Raw genomic sequence first — 23,496 nt, forward strand, 5'->3', positions numbered from 1 at the left:
TCAATTAAGTCAGTAAGACATTATTTGCCCTTAACAAAACCACGATAATTAATCCATGCATTTCTAAGTGACAGTTTATTCTGGCCCTCAGCATTGCTTCTAATAATTTTCCCACCACTGAAGACAGACTCACTGACCTATAATTATTTAGCCTATCCTCACACCTTTTTTAAATACTGGAACAACATTCGCAGACCTCCAATCCTCTCGTACCTTGCCTGTATCTAGTGAGGATTGAAAATGATCCTCAGGCATCCGTTATTTCCTCCCTGGCTTCCTTTAACAGTCTGGGATATAATCCATCTGGCCCTGGTAATTTATCTACCTTCAAGGATGTCAGTCCCTCCAGTACTTCCTCTCTCATTATGCTTATTGTATCTAATATTTCACACCCCTCCTCATTAACTAGAATGTCTGCATCATCTCTCTCCTTAATGAAGACAGAGATAAAGAGCTCATTAAGAACCCTACCCACATCTTCTGCATTGATGCATAAGTTACCTTGTACATTTTTGATTGGCCCTACCCTTTCCTTAGTTATCCTCTTGCTATACAAACAGTTGTTTGGTAGTACAGAACTTGAATATTGCTGAAAAAAGAGACATTTTTGTCAATGTTTTTCGGCTTGCACTCATCAAGGACATTTCGCAAGAATACAAATCGAAGGTTATCTCTGTTGGCAAGACAAAAAGCTTCGACAAAAATGACTATTTTTCAGCAATACTCAATTTTTCCAGCAATTTGCTCTTGCTCTTAATGTACTGATAAAATATCTTTGGCTTTTCCTTGATTTTACCTGCCAATACGTTTTCATATCCGCTCTTTGCTTTCCTGATTTCCTTTTTTTTACTTCAACCCTGTATTTTCTTTACTCCGCTAGGCTTTCTAATGTATTAATTTCATAAGCTTTCTTTTTCTGCTCTATCTTACCCTGTTTGTTTCTAGATAACTAGGAGACTCTAGGTTTAGCAGTACTGCCCTTTTTCTTTGTGCAGACATGTATACACTGCCTGTACAATCATGCTTTTGAATGTCTCCCACTGGTCTGTCACTGATTTCCCTTCAAGTGGCTGTAACCAGTCTACTTTCACCAGATCACCTCTCAGCTTCATAAAATTTGTCTTTCCCCAATTTAGAACTTTTACTCCTGTTCTATCTTTATCCTTTTCCCTACTTATACTAAATCTAACTGTATTATAGTCACTATCTCCAAAATGATCACCCACTGCTACTTCATCCACTTGCCCAGCTACATGGCCTAAGACTAAATCTAGAATTGCACCTGCCTCTCGATGGGCTTGTTACGTGCTGGCTAAAGAAGTCCTCTTGAATGCAGTTCAAGAATTTTGTGCCCTCCGTGCCTTTCACATTGTTCATATCCCAGTTGATATTTGTATAGTTGAAGTCCCCAATTTGCCCTCTTGTTTTTGCACTCAGAAATGTGCCTATATATTTGCTCTTCTATCTCCCTCTCACTACTTGGAGGTCTAAAGTACACTCCAAGTAGTGTTTTTGCCCCTTTTTTATTTCTGAGTTCAACCCATAAGGCCTCGTTTAATGATTCATTTAGTATATCATCCTTCCTTCACCGCTGTAATAGATTGTTCAACCAATAATGCTACACCCTCACCATTTTCAGTGCCCGACCCCTCCCCATTCTGACTGAAAACCATATATCCAGGGATGTTGAGCTGCCATTTTTTCCCCTCTTTAAGCCAAGTTCCATTATAGCAATGATATGCTGCTATGTGTCTAACTGTGCCCTCAGCTCATCAGCTCCTTGTAATACATTGTAATGTCTCTATGACTCTGACCTGCCAAATGCTACAATGGAATACAGAAAATGATTAAATGATTGAATTGATATTTATATGAGTCTGTAGGAAGCATACTAAGAAATTAAAGACAATTGCGAGACACAAAGACCATAATAATAGATGGATCGGTTGAGGGGTAAAGCAGATAGAAATGGAAATAGGCCAAGTTGGCAAAGCAGAACAACTGCAATAGCTCAGGAGCCCTGGAGAAGATAAAAGCAGGTCAATTTCAATGGTGTGGATTGTCCCAGCAGCATGCTGTTCCGACAGAAGTTCCCCCTCCATGTGATGAAAGTATTAACATTTCAGCGGTAGGAGCAAGGGGTGAAGCACCTCAAGCCATTTATTACATTAAAGGCACTATATAAACTCAACACACTATTATCATCATTGTTCTCTCTAAAGGGGCGGCGGGGTGGGGATGTGGTTTGAGCCCCTGGACTGTGGTGTGGTCAGAGAAAGGCCTACACTTAAAGCAATAACTTATCTGCTTTCTCCACATAAGTGGACTGACCCTATCAATGTTTTATGGCATTTCTGTTCTAGTTTAAGATAAATACAATTCTCCCTGAAAAATAAAATGCTTTCTGTGATGGTGAGAGAATATTGAAAGAAAGCATTGTTCCTAGTATTGGGTCAGCCTTCTTTCAAAAAGTGCCCCTGCATTACAGTGTAACTTTAAATATTTTCCTATGCACCTTTCCTGTGTGATAATAAAAGTTAATCAAACTAATAGAAGTATTGTATTTTCAGCACTATTTCATTATATATCTAATAATTAAATTATGTCCAGTAAGTGTTCTAGCAATAGTAACTTATTACTTACAGAACAATTACACAACTGAACACCACATTCAAGCATAGTCAGTCGAGTACAGAAGATCTACAATACACTAAAAATCAAAATGTTAATAATTCCCCACTCACTGGCTTCTGAAATTAATTGCATATTTTGATGTGTTTTTAGTATGTTATCTTTGATTAATAAATATCAAGTTATGAAACATTCAACTCTTCATATATCGGGGGCATATTTACTTATCCTCATGTGCTGTTGCTATGTGGCAGCTAATGGTATATTCAATTGTCAGCAAAACAAAAGAGGGCATGTGCCACTCAAGATTGTCAACATTATATGATCTAGTCCAGCAGACTGGTTCCATTTAGGCTTGTCACACAAGTAACTAAAGACACCAGCTTTGTGTGATGGCATCTTTTAAGCTATACAGGAACATAAAAATGTACAGGAGTAGAAAAAAACATTTGACCGATCTGGTTGACCCTAGAGTTCAAAAGCAATATGCACAGTTCACCACTGAAAGATTGCAATTGATTTTCTTTTGCCACATGCTGGCTAACTCCAGGATACGAGTACTAATGTTTTCAGCCTCAATTGCTTTCCTGGGCTGCTCATTCCAAACTTTCATCATTTTTTATATGAAAATATTATAACCAATTTCCTCAGGGTTTCTGACAAACTCCCACTATGATGCCAGTAAGAATCCTATGGAACCTAATGGGGGAATTGCAGGGACTCAGCTGTGCCAGTTCCCACCAATTACAGGGTTTCTCATTTGGCCTTGTAAGAGGCGAAAACTTCTCTTGCCTCACACAAAAACCACAGTCCAATGACATCAAGCTACAGAACTGGTGCACAACTGGGGTAAATGGTCTCCCTACACTGGGAATTTCTGATTCCTTGCCTTAAGTGGGGCCCAGTATATCACAGGATGCTGGTACATAAAGTAAAATGAGGCATACTGGCCTCCAAATGCACAAAAGATGAGTAACAGTGGAAGCATAATGGGAATAAACAAGGAATGAGAGGTGATCTCATTGAAGCATACAAAATTCTTACAGCGCTTGAAAAAGTAGATGCAGAAAGGATGTTTCCCCTGGCTGTGGTGGTGGGGGGGGTCTAAAACCAAGGGACACAGTTCAGGCTAAGGGGTAGGCCATTTAGGAGTGCGAAGATGAGGAATTTCTTCATTCAGAGGGCGCAAATCTTTTGACTTCTCTACCCCAGAGGGCTGTGGAGGCTCAGCCACCAAGACAGAGACCGATATTTCTAAATATTAAAGATATCAAGAGATATGGTGATAGTGTGGGAAAATGGCATTGAGGTAGAAGATCAGCCATAATCTAGTTGAATGATAGAGCAGGCTCATGGGGCTGAATGGCCTACTCCTGCTCCTATTTCCTATGCTCCTATGTTCCTATGAATGCAGACTGGACCTTCCAAAGGAAGGTACCTTCTTTGCAAATGAATGAATCATTTGATAGATCCTCTCCCTCTGGGGCTGAGGGAGACAGGGAACTATGGGATCATGAGAGGGCCTGAGGAACCATTCTCCCAATGGCAAGCTGGTCTTCCAATGTATCAGGCACTAGCGATGCACAGAAATTAGTCACATTCCAGCTGTTCTCAAAAAACCCAATGGGATCAGCTCTAGAAAGCAATGGTGAGCACAATTTCAGTCTAATCATTCAGGTCTGTCACCCATGAAGCTGTCTATCATCCTATCCCATGCCCCTGGTTGTTCTTCTTTGGACAGTTTGTTGAGATTCACCTTGTTGATACCAAGGAGCATTGCCAATGTCTATGAAGCTAAAAAAGCTCATATGCCTTTCACGGGATGATTTCCACTGAAATATCCACTGCCACTTTCCTATCTGTCATTCTTATCACTTCTTCAGCAACTCAGCAACTGCACCTTATCATAAAGACACTGAATATGACACATACAGGTCACAAAACTTGGTAAAGCTGAAAATGGGACCAGGGATCACAATGCACGACTAATCCGTGCTCACTGCTTCTGATAAAGGCAGCAAGCAAGCTTTGTGCAAAAGCATGAGTTCAAACTAGCCTGGACAACTTAAAAGCTATTTTGTGCCTCTAAATGGATAGGTGTAATTTGGCGGGAACAGGTTTCTGGAAGTCTTTCTAGCAGGAGTTTCCCCTGAGAAACAGAGATGAATGCCACAACATGGCAGAGAATGAGCTCCAATGTTCTCTGAAACAGTAGAGCAGGCATAAGTACAGGAGGCAGACAGTAAAACAGAAGCCCTCGATCTATAGGGAACCTTCAAAAAGACATTGCGAAGGCAGTGGGAGCAGAAAGCTGTTGCGGTCAATGTCAGCAGTGTCGCCTCGAAGACCTTTCTATAGTGCCAAAAGACACTCAATGACTTCACATGACAGTCAATGTCAGTGAATATATCTTCACAAAAATGTTAGAAATAGGTGCAGGAGCAGGTCACATGGTCCATGAAGCCTGCTCTGCCATTCAATACGATCATGGCTGATCTCAAATAACATATGCTTACAACTGAACTACTGGGCTCACACACTGCACAATGCACTACCCCATTTCTCCCACCTCCCAACAGTCTCTATCAACCACGACTCATAGCTCACATTCATAACTTCATGTCACCTTCACACACTTAGCACTACTACAAGTCTCACACAAAATCTCATAGCTTGGCAGCTATTCAATTATCACAGACACATCAGCCAAAACATGAAGGAGAAGGTGGTAAATAACCACAAGCAGCAGCACTGGCAAGGGCAGGCATTTCTGAATGTTCTTAACCTGATGGAGGAAACAGCATTCACCAACCCAGACTGCTACCGTCCATGCCAAGGCAGTGCAGCCCAATACAAGATCTTCTATTGCCAGAGCTACAGAGGTCATCCTGCAACACCATCTGCAGTCTCTCCCACTGCAAGTTAGCAACCTTTACCAGCCATTCTGCAGCCACTGGGCTCGCATTGCATAGGAAAACTAGGGCAGTCAAAGGCACACAGTAGACAGGCACTATGGAAATGCACAAGGTTGATTTGTTAATTTTGTATGAAATATTGGATGGTTTGATTGATAATATTGGTTACTTGTTGGCCATGGGTGCTGTCATAGGCCATAAGAGAGGGAAGGTATGGTGTGGGATTGTTAGTGAACAGTGAATTGGGGATAGATTCAATGGTAAAATTTAACCATCACAGGCAGTCTGGCTGGAAAGGGGCTGTGTTGGTTCTCTCCCTGTGAGATCTTCCCAGAGGCAGATTGCTGAGGCTGCAGGGCCACTTGGAGGTCCCACAGGCTTGGAAGCGTGCTGCTGCTGCTGCTGTTTGGCGCCTGCAAGGCTTCCTCCATCTTGAGGCATCCTCTGAAGACGTTTGTGATTTTTTAAGCTTAACTGTGGCCTTAGCTGCCAGGCCACCCCTGTGGAGGGGAAACTCCTCCATAAGGATGGTTAGTGGCTGCAGTTGTAGCCCACTGATCCATATTGTTCTGGTGGAGGGATAAAGAGCAAGAGGCCGCAAGGGGCCCACCTGGTTGGCCATTAGCAGGCCGCCTCCCAGCACATGCCAGAATTTGGCTTCAGTGAGGGAGGCCTTTCATCGCTAAGAAGATGCCAGCAGTTCCCCAATCACAAGTGGACACTTACTTATTCAAATTTGCTGCCCACACTGTTGTACAGGTAGCCATTTTTGATGATGACCTGCCTCCAGTAAGGTTTCCTGGAGCTGGGAACATGTTGGACTGCTGACCTAACACCCACTTTTTAAATTTTTTCCCGGTGCTGCCTTCAAGCCCACCTCCGTGCGACAGACAAGACTCCATCCAAAGTGTCATTGAAGTAAATAAATATGAACTGAAAGCCATTACGGAGATGTGGCTGAAGGATGGTAAGGATTGGGCCCTGAATATTGAGGGATATATGACAGTCAAGAAGAATAGGAAGCTAGGTAAAGATGGAGGGGTAGTACTGTAAATCAAGAATGGAATTTGTGCAATAGTTAAAGATGACCTTGGTTCAGGAGATTAGGATGGAGAATCGGTTTGAGTGGAGATGAGGAATAGTAGGGGAAGTAAGCCACTAGTGGGAGTGGTCTACAGGCCCCCTAACAGTAACCACAATGTAGGACAAAGTATACAAGAAGAAATATTGGGTGCTTGTGATAAAGGGATAGCAATAATCATGGGTGACTTTAATCTACATATAAACCGGAAAAATCAGATTGGCAATAGAAGCCTGGATGAGAGTTCATAGATTGCTTTTGAAATAGTTTCTTAGAGCAGCGCACACTGGAACCAACCAGAGAGCAGGTTATATTAGGTTTGGTATTGTGTAATGAGACAGGATTAATTAATGAACTCAGAGTAAAGGCACTCCTCGGTAGTAGCAACCATAATACATTGAATTTTACATCCAGTTTGAAAGGGAGAAGAGTGGGTCTAAGACTAATACCTTAAACAAAAATAAGGGCAACTATGTAGGCATGAAAGCTGAGCTAGCTGAAGTGAACTGGGATATTAGGCTAGGGGATAGCTCAATAGAGAAGCAGTGGCAGACATTTAAGGTGATATTTCGGAATACTCAGAATAAGTATATTCCTACTATAAAGAAAAATTCTAAAGGGAGGGCCCACGATCCATGGTTAACTAAAGAAGTTAGGGAAAGCATTAAATTTAAGGAAAAGGCATATAACTGCACAAAGGTGAGCAGCAGGTCAGGTGATTGGTCAGAATATAAAGAACAGCAGAGAATGACTAAAAGGTTGATTAGGAGAAAGAAATTAGAGTATGAAAGGAAACTAGTTAGAAATGTAAAAATGGATAGCAAGAATTTCTACAGGTATTTAAAAAGAAAATGAGTAAATAAGTTGAGTGTTGATCTCTAGAGAGTGAGAATGGGAGTTAATACTAGATAATAAGGAAATAGCAGATGAAATGAAAACATATTTTTCCTCTTTCTTCACCACAGAGTAGACAAAAGCTGGACATGGAAAGGATGGTTCCTCTTGTGGGTGAGTCCAGAACTAGGGGGCGCAGCTTTAAAATTAGGGGTCACCATTTTAGGACAGAGACGGGGAGAATTTTTTTCATTCACAGGGTTTGGAACTCTCTGCCTCAGAAGGCAGTGGAAACAGGGTCATTGAATATTTTTAAGGCAGATATAGATATATTCTTATTAGGCAAGGGAGTCAAAAGTTATCAGGGGTAGATGGGAATTTGAATGCGAAACACAAACAGATCAGCCATGATCTTATTGAATGGTGGAGCAGGCTTGAGGGGTCAAATGGCCTACTTCTGCTCCTATTTTGTATGTTCATATGATTGAAGATCAGTGACCTCCCTTATACAGCAATGGAGAGCACAATCTGCAATGTTGGACGTGTTGTTGGCACAAAGAATTTGAAGGCCATTGTTACCTTTCAGCCACTGGCAATGCTGTCCTCGCCTCGCTCTGAGGCTGCAGGTCTGCCTGCAACATAGAATCACAGAACGGTAACAATACCAAAGGAGGCCATTTGACCCGTCAAGTCAGTGCCAACTCTCTGCAAGAGCAATTTAGATAGACTCATGCCCCTTCTCTCATAAAGATGCAACTTAATTCACTTCAGATGCTTGTGCAACTTTTGAAGGCCACATTTGAATCTGCCTCCAACACAATCTCAGGCAGTACGTTCCAGATCTTAACCACATACTGTGCGAAAAAAGGTTTCTCTGATACCAGTTTGGTGGAAAATTTTTGTGAGCACCTGCTTAGTGAAACAGATATGGTGCACACACTATTCCTCACTGTAGCTGAAGTAGCAGAAATGCTCTGTCAAGACCATGAGCAGATATATCCTCCTGCTGCAGGCTCTTCCCCCCTCTGTGTTATCTCTCCTCATTCTCCCTGTACGCTGCAGGCCAAGGGGGATAGAAGCTGTTGTAAGGTGTTGGGCATAGTTCAGTAGGTCTTATTAAGATATTCATAGTTTTATGTAGCTCAACAGTAAGGATTTATTAACTACTAGAAACTATATACATAGGTACAACAAAGGTCCAAGCTAGGAACTACCTCCACGTTTTTTTCTACATCAGACTCTGTCCAACACTACACTGATCCCTAGATGTGGGTCATGTGTGCTCTTACATCACTGTGTGGGCAATACTCTACTCAGTCCCATGTAAATACTTAATGTGTCACTCTTATACTACACTTCCCCCCCAAGTCTTTATCCATCAAATTTACAGTTTACCCCATGTATTTTCATCATTACTAGCACCCTATCTCCCTCCCTCAAGTTTCTGAGTTCATAGGTTCAGGCAGTCATGGTGTGGTGGGTAACATATTAGCCTGGATAGAGGATTGGCTGGCTAGCACGAAACAGAGAGTATGCATAAATAGGTCTTTGCCTCACTGGCAGGATATGACTCGTGGAGTCCTGCAGTGGCCTGTGCTGTGGCCTCAACTTTTTACAATTTACATCAATAACTTAAATGGGGGCCGGGTATGGGCTTGAAGACATGGTAGCTAGATTTTCAGCCAACACAAAGATAGGTAGGAAAGTAAGTTGTGAAGAGCATGTAAGGATTTTGCACATGGATATAGATAAGTTGAGTGAGTGGGCAAAAATCTGCAGATAGAGTATAATGTGGGAAAATGTGAAGTTGTTCATTTTGACAGGGGAATAATAAAAAAGCAGAGCATTACTTAAATGGAGAATGACTGCCGAATTCAGAGGTGCAGAGAGTTCGAGGTATTCTCATGCATGAGTCACAAGAAGTTAGTATGCAGATACGACATCTAATCAAGAAGGTGAATGGAACGCTACCCTTTATTACGGGAAGAATTAAACATTAAAGTAAGGATGATATGTTTCAGTTAGACAGAGCATTGGTGAGGCCACTTCTCAGATACTGTGGGCAGAATTTTGACCTCGGCGGGCGGACTTGGCAGGTGGGTGGGCATGGCGGGCGGGGTTGGCGGGCTGTGACCCAGGAAGGTGAACCCATGCGGGAGGTGAGGTTGGTGGGGCAGTCAGCCCCTTGTTTCTCCGATGAGTACCTTGCTGCCTTCCTGGAGGAGGTGGTTACCAGAAGGGACACCCTTGTCCCCATAATGGGAGAAGGAGACCACTGCACCTCACAAAGAGGGCATGGGAGGAGGTGGCAGCCCGGGTGAACAGCCATGACGTGGTGCAGCGCACTTGGCTCCAGTACTGGAAGCGCTTCAATGACCTGCTGCGCTCAGGAAGGATGAGTACTGTGTTGGCATGGGTCAGTGTGTTCAAATGTTTCAGGCTGGCCATTCCCCATGAACCTCAGGGGTGCTGGAATGTTAGTGCCGACTGTCAAACACGCCAGCATTGGCCAAGGGGCTGAGCCATGGCTGCTTGAACAGAGGTCCTTGCTGCTTGAGGGCCACGACTCGGATGTACCCTGCAAGGTACTCCTCAGGTGGGGTTGGTCGGGCTGCAATGGGGCTGCAGGTAGAGAGTAGGCTAATCAATGCTCCTCTATCCTTTCAGGAGAAGACATCCCATAACAGTATTGAGAGGTCACAGACTGGTGGGGTCCCGCACACCTCCTCATCCCCTCCTGTTATGAACAGGATGCCTTGGAGCTTGAGAGGGGCAATGCACCTCGGTCAATCAGCCAGAGGTTGGGGTGTCAGACGAAGGTAAGAGTGCAGTGCACTGAGGTGAGAATTTCGGCTTGTGTAACCATTCTAGTGCAATCTCTTCATTGATGTGAGCCTCGAACCTGGAGTCCCCATTGATCATTGAAAGATGAGGGCACGATGATGTAGATCTCCATTGCCTCACCAGGGTGCTTGGCATGCACGGTGACAGTGTGATAACTTTAACTAGTGACATGTTCTTCTTCTCCCTTTTAGGTTCACCAGCAGCTGTTTTCTCTCCAGACCCTGAAGGGCCACCCTGACCCCGGAACAACACCATGCTCCCCAAGCACCTGCGTCACACCAGACACCAGCACAGATACCAGCACCTCAGTGGGCATTAGACTGCCCTCTAGTATCTCGGTTCACATTGGTGAGGGAACTTCACATTCACTTGAGGAGCAGGTGGAGGCAGAGAGTGCCCAGGGCACCGGCAGCCGGAGGACTGCTGATGACCAGGACGATGCTCAGCCAAAGGCTGATGATGAGTCTCTGGAGTCGTCCATTAGGCAGCAGATGCTGGATGTCCAGCGGGGTGTGCAGGAGGACCTGGCGGAGATCCATGAAGGTATGCATGCCATGGTCTCCGTTTTGGAGGAGTCCCTGCAGAGCGTCAGCACTGCATTGACCCTCATGGCTGAGCGCAATGCCTCCTCCATGGAGAGAATGGCAACTCTCATCGAGAGGCCCAATCACCTGATAAATGGATTTAACGGTCTCCATGGAGAGGCAGAGCCTCCTTCAGCATTGCAGTGCAGACATGTTGAGGTAGCTGCATCGCTACCTGTAAGCCCTGGCAGCAGGATAGTGCTGTCTTCTGCGGCCCCTTCTACATTGGACTGCCAGCTGGCCCTGCGCCCCTTGTGCCTGCGCCTCTCCTCCCACAGGTCTCTCCCCTGGAAGCTGCATTGGGACACCTGGCCTTCTCTCCCTTCTGCTCCTCTGTTCCTCCTCAGAGGAGGCGCCTCCAGCAACGTTAAATCACCAATACTTGGGGTGTCAAGGGCCTTAAATGGCCTCTTAATTAATGGCGGGCATGGCTCCATGTCACGCCCGTGCCCGCCGACCAAAATATTGCACAAATGCACGTTGACGTCAGGACGCTCGCCGGACGTCAACGCGCGTTATTTTACACCCGAGCGCGTCAGGTGCACACCTGTCTGCTGAGGTCAAAAATCTGTATTGTGTGTAGTTTGGTCTTCTTATTTACAGAAGGTTGTAAATTCATCAGAGGCAGTTCAGGGGAAGTTTACTGGATTGATACCTGGAATGCGCAGATTGTCTTATCAAGATAGGTTGGACAAGCTGGGCTTGTTTCTACTGGAATTTAGAAGAGTGAGGGGTGACTTGATTAAAATATATAAGATCCTGAATGGTCTTGACAAGGTGGACGTGGAAAGAATGTTTCCTCTTGTGGCTGAGTCCAGAACTAGGGGGCACTGTTTTAAAATCTAGGGGTCGTCCTTTTAGGACAGAGATAAGGAGAATTTTTTTCTCACAAAGGGTTGTGCAACTTTGGAACTCTGCCTCAGAAGGCAGTGGGAGCAGGGTCATTGAATATTTTTTAGGCAGAGGTAGATAGATTCTTGTTAGGCAAGGGAATCAAAGGTTATTGGGGTAGATGGGAATGGAGAACTCGAAACACAAACAGATTAGCCATGAGTAGGCTCAAGGGGACGAATGTCCTACTTCTACTCCCATTTTGTACATTCGTATGTTTGGTTTGGAGGCCTTATAACCCTTCCATATCTTGTTCTCGCTACCGTTGGATGAGTGGTCGGTTCTGTCACTGCAGGTAAACTTTGTTGAATTGGAAGTTATTCTGGCATCTGGGGGTCTTTTCATCCTCTTTTTCCATTTATTGGCATTAAATCACTCTTTGTCATTTCCCCAATTTTAGTGCTAGATGGTCTTTGATTTATCCCACTCTTTATAGGGCGACGAACTCCGGGCTTGTCTCTATTGTGCTTTTTTTTCCTCTTTTTACTTTGTGCAGATCATCAAGATGCATGCTGGGATGGCTCTTCCTGTTGTAATTTGGTAGTAAGCTTACCTTTGTGTTTGGCTGTGTGGTGTGCTGTCATCAATAGATGGCTTCTACTCAGTTCTAACATCATTTGTTGCACTGTCATGTTGGCTGTGGATTGCAGCATCTGCTCTGTCATCTCAGGGTTTATCTCTCCAACTGGTGTCAAAGCCGGAGGCTGAGGCTCTACTTGTTGCTGGTTCCCCTCTTGACATCATCTACTTGAGGTGTCATGATAACCATTTGAGTGGTTGGCTGATCTGACCAATGAGGGCCTTCTGGCACCTGTAACAAAAGTGGACAAATCTGTTCTGCAAAGAGGGGAGAAATTTCAGAGCTGAAATCCCAATCGAGAGAATCTTTATTGTCGGAGCTCTCGGGAACTTCTGTATAACTTATACCAACGGTTGTCTTGACATCTTCTGTCATTTTGAGGAGATTCAGGGCTATACAGGCATCTCTGCTTAAGAGAGAGAAAGAGTGGTTACAGATAACATATATTAGTTCGAAGATTTGTGGTTCCAGAACTGTTCTATCCCTGATTAGTTCAGATTTCAGGTCACCGTACCACAGCCTTTAGCCATTCTGTACAGCTCATGAAGGAGTTGACAGGTTCTCCTGGCTGCTGGACACATTTATTAAATTTAGCCCTTTCAAGGATTTTGTAACTGCTAACGTTAAAATAAGCATCGAATGATTTTAAAACTTCATCAAATTTTGCAGATGATTCATTGATTCCTTGTCTAGCTATTACATGATCTGCTATTGGGCCGACCGAATAAAGCAGCGTATTAACTTGTTCAGCTTCATTCTTTTCATCCAGACCTGAAGCAACCATGCATCTGAAGAATCTCTTTCTCAAAGTCCCAAATTTTGTGATTGATCTGGTCCTTGGATAAGTCCAAATTGATATGGAAGAGTAGATTTCTGATCCATGGTTAAAATTTTTAAATGGCACGTTCAGCTTTAAGAGGTTTACAAAAATCCCAAGATGACGCCCCTGTACATTTCTTCACAAGGCGTTTTTCTGCGCTTGCCAGTTTTGGTGGGCTCCTACAGTAATGGCTTTCGTGATCCCAGCATTTAATTTTTATTAACAATAGCTACCTGGATCAACTTTCCAGCTTTAGTGCAATGTTCTTGGGTCTTGGAATGTTGAATCCTGGCTCTTGCTGTGTTTTTAAAGCTGACAACTCAGTTGGAATTAATTTTTATTTTATTTTGTTTAGGGCAAGCTCAGCTGCCACATGTTCGAGCATCAACTCGGGAATTGGATTTCTCGGACTACGATTGAAATGGCAATTTCTAACCATTGCAGTGTTTAACTTTTCTCCGGGCTTGTGTTGTCCTGGAATATTAAACTCTTAGCTCACACCTGCTAGGTCTGCTGACTCTGAACACTCTGGGGATTGATGTTGGACTCCCATGGGACTCAATGGAGTCTTTTGCTGTAGTAAGGAATTTAATTTCTACCTTCAGCTTCCAAGCCTTTCTTTAGAGCTTTTCTCTGGCAATTTCCTTCCGTACCTTCACTTCTTGAGCCTTTCTTCAAGTCAGAACGCTTCTTTGATTTCTCCTTCAGTTTTACTGGATTTTAAGTTTCTTCTCCACTCTCTGCAGAGGCGTGGGTTTGGATCCCAGTGCTGCTACCATGTTGTAAGGTGTTAGGCATAGCTCAGTAGGTCTTATTAAGGTATTCATAGTTTTACATTGTTCAACAGTAAGTATTTATTATCTACTAGAAACTATAAACACAGGTACAGGAAAGGTCCAAGCTAGGAGCTGTATCCATGCTTGCTTCTACACACAGCTTGGTCCAACACTACACTGACCCCTAGATGTGGGTCATGTGTTCTCTACATCACTGTGTGAGTGTTACTGTACTCAGTCCCACATTAACCCTTTTTGTGCCAGACCCTTATAATATAGAAACCACAGCATCCAAGACAGGGAGCAGGTTTTGTGATCCAAACCCTTGAAATGAGAACCAAGGTCTTCACCATGTGCAGCACCATTCTCTGTAGACTTCACCAACTCTAATTAATAGTTCAAACCACTAAAAGCCTTTAACTTAGCAATAGCCTGCTGAAATTTATCAACAACTAACCTGAAAGTGATTGAAGATGCCTTTAAATAATAATGGTGGGATGGGGTCCTTCCTTCTACCGAACACATCAATGTATGCTACGTATGCTTAAAAAAGGGCATTGCTACAGTGTTGAGGTCAGAAATGGTATACCGGAGCAAAATCAGCAATAGATACACACTTACTGACATCACAATCTGTCTATTTTGCATACTTTTGTTGCACACTCATTTTGTGACCTGCCCGAAATGCCATTAGACACAGCCAGCACCAGAGATGTATGCCTAGACTGCATTTTAGATATGAAATGTGTCCCCGAGCACTGGAATATGACCACTACAGAATAGAATTTTGTGGCCATAGAGTCCATTTTCCTCATCAAATAGGGGAAAAGTTTTTTCTTCACAATTACCATGGATCTTTGCATCAAGTATAGATAAGATAATGGAACAGACACCATCAAGAGTCGGTTACGGAGATAAAAAATCTTCCTGTCAACCTACTCCTAAGGGCCATGATTTATTCAGCTTTGTTAGTGGTGTCCTCTAAAGCAAATTATCCTCTTCAGGGACTACTTACTTTTATCAATCCTTTTCTTGGGCTTACTCTTTGCCTGAGGAGATGGTACCATAACTCCTTTGCTGATTTTTAGAGAAGTTGGCGTATTTTATGTCGACTCTCTCAGGAGTGTTCCATCTAGTTTATTTTTAATTCTCAGACAATGGCCAGAAAATATTAGCTTATCTCTTCAATTGAAATAAGCACTTTGTTTCAAAAATGTTTCCCCTTAGAACAAGGTCCACGTAAACTATTCCCTCAGCAAGCAAGTATAACCAATTTTATAACTAGATGTCAATTTACACACAAAAAAAAGGATGATTAGTTAAAAAAATGCTGATATGCTAAATATTGGTATAGCTTGTTGCTGGTATCCTTATGGCTCTGATGATCAGCCTCACAATCCTTGTCTTTGAGGGAATGTAAGATTAGGTTTGTCCTCAGACCCAAAGGCTATGACATATGATGGCTTTGTGAACCCATCAGACCTGATCCAATTTTAGCCTTGTTATAGAAGATGCACAAACAGAACGTCATGAGTGCATTTTAAATATCACTACTATTTTGACAGGATGTGATGTAGTAGTCCCACGACTCTGAAGTCAGTGTGCTTGTAGAACTCAGTCTACAAGCAGCAGCAGCCGAGGTCAGACGTACATATATAGTCTCTCAATTAACTTTGTATTATATAGTTTTATCTTCAAATAAAGAACCCATGTTATTGTTTTACCAATCTTGTCACATGATTAGTACATTTATGTCAAATAGAAGAATGTAATACTCCCCTGATATACTGCCGCGGTAACTCCAGTGGTAATGTGGCAGGATGGTCTATTATATGTAGGTCTTGACCTGTAATGGGAGTTCCTACAGGGCTTTATAAGAGGCAGAGGCTGTGGCATCCTTCTACAAGGTCAGTGACACAGAGAGGGTGTAGCCAGAGAAGGGAAAGAAAGTAATGTTCTCTCTAATTGTCCTTTGCTGTTTGTAATTCATGTTGCACTGCACAGTACTTTTAAGATTGCTACACATTCCCGCACCTTAAAGGGAATGCTGCTTGTGTGCAGTCTGTTTCTCCCCTGCGTATTCCCAATTGCTGTGCAGGGACACACCCACCAGTTTAGAGAGAACATTGGAAAGGACATCCCAATTTCACTGTTTGCAGCCTCACAAGGGCAGTGCGTGCCCTTAGTCAAATGGGCACTCATCGCTCCTGATGCAGATTAAGTAATCTCCCATTAACACTGCATATTCCCTATGAATTTCTAAACCACTATGCCTTTCCTTATAATTTGGAATTTTGGATTCTGCAATCTGCCTTTAAACTAGAAAATTACATTGTTCTCTCTATTATTTGCCATTACTTTAAGAAATATGAATGTGTAGTAAATAGCATTCTCCTTAACTGATGTTCCCCAAATTGTATACATTTAGCTGGAATATTTGAGCATTTATTGCCCATCCCTAATTGCCCTTGAGGAGGTGGTGGTGAGCTGCCTTCTTGAACCACTGCAGTCCATGTTGTGTAGGTACACCCACAGTGCTGTTAGGGAGGGAGTTCCAGGATTTTGACCTGGCGACAATGAAGGAATGATGATATATTTCCAAGTCAGGATTGTGTGTGGCTTGGAGGAGAACTCCTAGGTGGTGGTGTTCCCATGCATCTGCTGCCCTTGTCCATTGAACCATTGAACCCACTGTAAATAGAGAAGTCATTCAACTTACATAGAACCATGCAGGTTGTGTAACTACAGTCTTCAATACCACAGATATGCTAAGGATTGAGACACAAGGGCAAAAGATAGGCCTCAAAATGGACTATGGGGAATGAGAAGGCCATACTGGTAGTGCTAGCAACGTTAGAAGTGTGAGGTGTCGGCGGGCTGGAGGGGTCAGGTGGAAATGCAAACTGGATAGGAAAAGATAGAAGAAAAAGAAACCTGATATAGTAGCAACATGTAAAATTTTCTACTGACTAAGGAAGAAATGGCAGCAATAGGAGAGGCAGACAACCTGGATGAAAACAATGACAGCCAGACTGAGGAAACAAGCAGCAAAACTTCACAAAGCCAGACCTTGATGTCCTCATAATGGATACATGAGCAGGAGAGATGGTTTATTTGGGTCTGATGGCCAGAGAACTACCAAGAATGTGATATGCCCTTTGTAGTGGGAGGTACTGTAGCTGTGAGTGTCCCTTTCTTGAACCACAGGACTCTTGTTCAGTATAGGAAAAAGTTTAATGACCTCATCAGAGCAGTTTTTGAGGGGAACAATGCTCAAAGCTGTGTTAAACAGGGATAAATGGTCTATTAACACTCTCAGCTGGCATTAAGCCTCTTTGTGCTCATGACTTCTTTTCCAATAAAATTGCCAGACAGAAGAATGCAGCCCTATCTGCTTTCCATTTTTCATTTCACAGTTTTCAGAATCAATTTTTACTTCAGCTGCTGTCAAGCAGCTATTCTTGACAATAAACAACTAAAATTAGTTTGTTCGTAGTCACTGGGTTGAACACAAGAGATGGTATTTACTACAATATAACAGCTAACCAGGATATACAGCCTGGCTACTTAGCTCCCTAAGGGTTTCTTGTACTGAGATTGAAATGTTCTTGCAAGCATGGTACAAAAGATGTTTAATACAGGTTTTTCTGCTATACAAAGGAGCATCTGCAACCTTATGTTCTGTAGGGAAGGAGGTAATGTTAACAAATTGTGAGCCTTTTCCTTTTTATAGCTTACAGAACTGTCTTCCAAACTGCATCTATATAAAATGTGTATTTTTCAAAGTTAGTAAATGAGGTGTTTTTTTTTTGTCACAGGCTTTTGTGGTAAACAAACAAAACACTGCATTATGGATGAAAAATAATCTTGACATTCTGCGCATGCAGTGCCACAGCTGGTATCTTCTCTGCTATATGACGTAACTGTTCATATCTAATTATGATTACTTAACTAAATCACATGATTTCCCCATAAGAAAGTGAAGCAATTGTGAATTTGCAGCTGCAAAACTAACAAAAACAATTGATTGGTGTGGGAAGAGTTTTATAATGTCACTGTCTAAAACCGGAGGTTTGCTTCATGTAAACAGGAGAAGACCTTATCTTAATGATTCTCTTTGAAAGTAAAAGTGAACAATACAGTGGAAAATTATACTGTCATTCACAAAAAAGGGGCTGTGCCCCATGCAAATTGTGAACCGACAGAAAGCTAAGGGGATTTTGAATGCTATATTAATAAAAACAAAAGCCAGTTTTGTCTTCACATCAAGTCTTTTTAGGGCAGAAGGCATCTATTCTTAAAACCAACAAAGGGACAAAGTCTTTCCACTGAGAATAAAAAGAAAGGGACTTGCATTACTTTTGAAAGGTAGCCACTGTTGTAACGTAGGAAACACAGCAGCCAAATTGCACACAGCAAGTCCCACAAACAGCAATTTGATAATAACCAGATAATCTGTTTAGCAATGTACTTGAGGAATAAATATTGGCCAGAACATCAGAGAGAACTCCCCTTTTCTTCTCTGAAATAATGCCACGTGAGGGAGCAGGCAGGGCCTTCAATTAACAACTCAGCCAAAAGATGGCACCTCCAACAGTTCTCCCTTCGTACAGCACAGAAGTGTGAGCCGGTATTGTGTGCTCAAGTCTATGGAATGGGACTCGAACCCACCCTCAGTGCTACCACTAAACCATGGGTGAAACAATGCAACAGCAAGCAGCCTGGCATTTATTGCCCCAAAATGGCAATAGTAGACCTTCTTTGTGCTTTGATATCACTGAACAGCTTGTTAGGCCACTTCTGAGGGCAGTCAAGAGTCAATCACATTGGTTTGGAATTAGAGTCACATGTAAGCCAGATGGTAGCTTTTCTAAAGTCAGCAGCGAGCAATTGGATCTTTATGGTTTCCTGATCACTGTTATTGCCACCAGCTTTTAGTTCCAGAATTTTTAATTGAATTCAAATCCCAACATGGCAGTTTGAGAATTTGAACTCGCAACCTCTGGATTATTAGTGTAGATCTCTTGATTACTAGTAAAATAACTTAACAAAGATATTTTAAGTTGCACCTACTTAATTAAAAGCAAGCCATATAGAAGAAAGAAAATGGTTCTAATGGAGTCATATAAATACATGGCATCACTTTGGAATCAGATATACTTCTATTGAAACAAGGTTAAAACAAAATGATTTCTGTCCAAAATATTTGCATTCGCTTTGGTGCCTGGGTTCTTCTGGCTGCCTTCCAATATTAAGGAAGGTATAATGTCTTATATTGGTTCTGTTTTGCGATTATAACATGTGGTTAAAGTCATCACAACAATTAAGTATTGTTTGTAGGTATGCAGCCTTGCAAAAACAAAATCAAAATTGGCTCTGGTCAATAATTATCCCTAAACCAACATCACTAAAACAAATTATTTGGTCATTATCTCATTGCTGTGTGGGACTTCTCTGTGCACAATTTGGCTGCCATGCTTCCTATATTACAACAGTGACTGAATTATTTTAAAAATGAATTATTTGACTGTTAAGTGTTTTGGCACACCCTGATGTTGTGACAGTTCATATATAAAAAGAAGTTCTCTCTTTCTCACTGATCAAATATCAATGCATTAATAAAATATTGCCCTATTCTGATTTATAAGTGTTCCTTCCAATAATCCAAACCTAGTTTCAGATTACACAATAAAATAAAATTAGTGAGCCAGAGGCAGAAATTACCTTGGTGGTGGTGATGGAGGAATTGTATTGACATAATTGCATTAACAGCAACATTTCTTAGGCTTGGCAGGTTATAGAAGCTGGCCATTCCTGGTTCCAAAATATTCAGCTGGGATAGGCTGAGAAAAAAGGGAAGAAAGTGGCAGTGTAAGTCAAAGGATCCATTGCAGCATAACACATAGGGATGGTATAGGGGATGAAACAAAAGCAAATTAAGTCATTAAAGTTAAGGAATTGTAAGCATACCATTATTCTATTGGGAATATGTTATAAACTGCCAAACAGTGGAAAGGAAATAGACCAAAAAATGTGCAGTCAAGTTAGAGAAAAATAGAAAAATAATAAGTACATAATAATAGGTGTCTTTAACTATTCAAAGATTGACTGAGCTAAACATGCGTGGAAACTTAGATAAGAGTTTCTACATGACAGTATCTGTAATCAGTATTTTTTTAAGGCAAACAGCAGTGTTAGATTCAGGTCTACAAAATGAAGAATTTGGACTCAGGTAATGGAAGAATAGTGGAACATCTAGGAAATAGCAACAATAGCAGAATTAAGTTTGTTAGAAAAATTGCAGGAGACAGAACAGTTAATGGTTAAGATAGTGAACTGGTAATATCAATAAGATTGATATAGACCTAGATCATATAAACAAGAAAAATAATGGGAAATATTCAACAGTGAGATGATTGGGGCATAGATGAGGTGCAAGGAGTGTAGATGGAGGTCCCGGGATGAGCAGAGAAATTAAAATTAACATGACACTTAAAAAGAGAAGGATGGTAAATCTAGAGCTGGAAACACAGAAAAAAGGCAAATAGAGAAAGGGTAGAGAGAAGCAAAAAAGAGATTCAAAAAGCCAAGAAGAAAGATTGGGAGGTAATATAAAAGAAAATTAAAAAAAGATTTCGTCAAAAATGAAAAGAACAAATTAAAGGACGGTAGGGTCAATTGTAAATGAATAAGGAAACACGCTATAATCTCTACTGCCTGGAGTGTTTAAAAAATGATTTCTGGGTTGAGAATTTTCTGGATTATGGAATGACAAAGAGAATGCTTAACCACAAGCGGGTGAACTGGGAGCACCAAAGATATAAATATTTACCTGAAACATGAAACAGTGCTAAAACATTATGGGGAGAATTCTCTCCCTGTCAGGGGCGGGGGGGTTGTGCAGGAACAGGCACGGGCCGATCGCCGCCCGTGATTAGTTGGACGCTGCCATTTTACATGAGCAGCCCAATTAAGACCCACCCAATGTGACATGCACCCAGAAGTGCTGAGCGCTCCCAGTGCGGGCGGGGGGGGGGTTGCCTGAGCATGCACGCGAGAAAGCGCAGAAATCTCCCTGAGGCATGGAGCTGCCTCAGGGAGATTAATTTAAGTTTAAAAAATTTTACTAAAGGAAAAAACAATTTTTCAGGCATGTCCCCTCATGTGAAACTGTCATATGAGCTGGAGCTGGTACATGTCTATGAATTTTATTAAAATGTTTTTCAAACCTTCAAAAACCTTCATGAAACCTCATCCCACCATGGTTGAGGTTCCATGAAAAATGCAAAGTCCACTTGATCTCTTTGCCTGCCCGCCAACCTTGACGTTGGATGGGCAGCTCAGTTTATTAATTTAATTGATAGTTAACTGGCCTTAAAAGGCCTTTGACAGTTTGGCACCCGATACGGGTGCGCGCTCGCCGAACCGAAAATCTAAATGACGCACGATGACGTCAGGATGCATGCCCGACGTCACCGCACATCATTTTACGCCTCAGCAAGCAGCCCTGCCCATCAAGCCGAAGATTCTGCCTGTAAAACAGTAATAAAAATATTTTCATTTATCTAAATACTGCATCTTCCATGTTTCCGCTCCAACAGCCAGAGAGGGAAATCAAGAGCAGAAAGTTGGAGTAATGGACTGATAGAGAGAGATAAACAAACCAACAAAGACAGAAACAGAGGGTGGAATTTTCCATGTGCATTGATGGGGGGGTGTGTTCGGAGGTGTGAGTGGACAATATGGCAAGAAGGCCAAAGATCGGTTTCACAATGTCATGAAACCAGTTTGCAATCATCTGCTCTGCCTGTTAATGGCGGGGCGCACTTTCCACTGTTGGACATCGGGAACTTGATTGTACACCTGCATATCATAAGTCCAGCTCACCGGAAACATCCCCAATGTCAAATTTACTGCCCCTATCAGTGGGAAAACACGCCAATGCACAACACGTCTTTGACAGGTGTGACATGCAGAAGTCGGGACTTACCCGTTAGGGCATTGCCTATTGCAGACATCCGAGGAGCAGAAGATGCTGCAGCCCGGTAACAACGGGGCCCTGGAGGAATGTCCATCTCATGCAGGGTGGATTCTGATGGACATGGCTCCACCAGGAAGCAGCTAACAGAGGGGGTCTGCTCAGTGCCTTGGCCATAGTCTGCAATGAATTATCGTCGATGGGGTGGAGAGGAAGATCCAACTATGTTTGGGGGAGGAAGATGTGCTGGGGGGTGGTGAGGTTGGGAGGGGGGAGCAAAGGGGTCGGTGAGGTGAGGTTGGGAGGGGTTAACAAAGGTGTCGGGGGTTGAGGTTGGGAGGGGCAAACAAAGGTGTTGGGGGGATGAGGTTGGGAGGGGGGAATGAAGGTGTCGGGGGGTGAGGTTGGGAGGGGGGAATTAAGGTGTCAGGGGTGAGGTTGGGAGGGGGGAACAAAGGTGTTGGGGGGGTGAGGTTGGGAAGTGGGGATGGAGTATGGGGGGAGAGAGGGCATAATGGCGGAGAATAGGGTAACTGGGGAGGTGGGTATTAGGGGGGAGGCAGGTGTAAGGGAAGCAATTTAGAGGGGGGAAGGAGTCCGGATGGAGGAAGGAGTCCAGAGAGAGGAAGGAATCTGGAGAGGGGTAGGATACTTGGGGAAGAAGGAGTCCGGGGGAGGAAGGAGTCCGGGGGAGGAAGGAGTCTGGAGAGGGAAGGAATAAGGGTGAAGGAAGAAGGAAAGGTGGAGGAAGGAGGGCCAGGAAGGTGAAAAGGCTGGTGGGGGAAGGAGTCTGAGCGGGGAGGAGTCTGGGGGAAGGAGTCCCAAGGTGGGAAGAAGTTCCAAGGGGGGAAGGAGTTCCAAGGTGGGAAGAAGTTCCAAGGGGGGAAGGAGTCCAGAGGGGGGAAGGAGTTCCAAAGTAAGGAAGGTGTCCGGAGCGGGGTATGTTTAGGTGAACGTGCAAGGGAGGGGTCTGTGGTGTTGATGACTGCTCCTGGGGAGCGAACTGAGGGTGGATGTGGTAGGAGGGAATAGTGAGTATGACTAAGGGCAGAGTGAGGCGGTAGGGTGGGAAGGTGATGGTGCAATGGTATCAGTAGAAGGAACGGCAAGGGTGTTTGGTGGGGACTTGGAAGCAGACACAGGCCCTGGAGGTGGGAAGGAGGAGGTCAAGGAGGTTAATGTGGATGGGGGTGCGATTTTCAGGAAGGTAGGGAACATATACATTCACCTGGACATCCCTGAAAGAAATGGGTTGTGGCTGGTAGGTGACAGTGGAGAGGTAGAAGCTGATGCCAGGGGGGTCGACAACGATGAGGGAAAGGAAATCGGTGACTGGGGGAGGGGAAATAATGGGGGACCTGAAGAAAAGCTGTACTACAACTATGCTTGTTAGATCGAAAGTGAAAGGAGACTCGTGGTGGGCGAGATCAGGTGCTGCATTTGAGTGTGATCTGTGGGTGGGCGGAGATGCAGGTCAGCTCAGATGGTCAACTGAAAGTGAACCCCAGCAGGTCTGTTGAAAATTCTCAGGACTTTGAGATGAGCGTGATGGAGCAACTATC

Source organism: Cetorhinus maximus, chromosome 14 (genome assembly GCF_964194155.1).
Source record: "Cetorhinus maximus chromosome 14, sCetMax3.hap1.1, whole genome shotgun sequence".
Classification (NCBI taxonomy): Eukaryota; Metazoa; Chordata; class Chondrichthyes; order Lamniformes; family Cetorhinidae; genus Cetorhinus; species Cetorhinus maximus.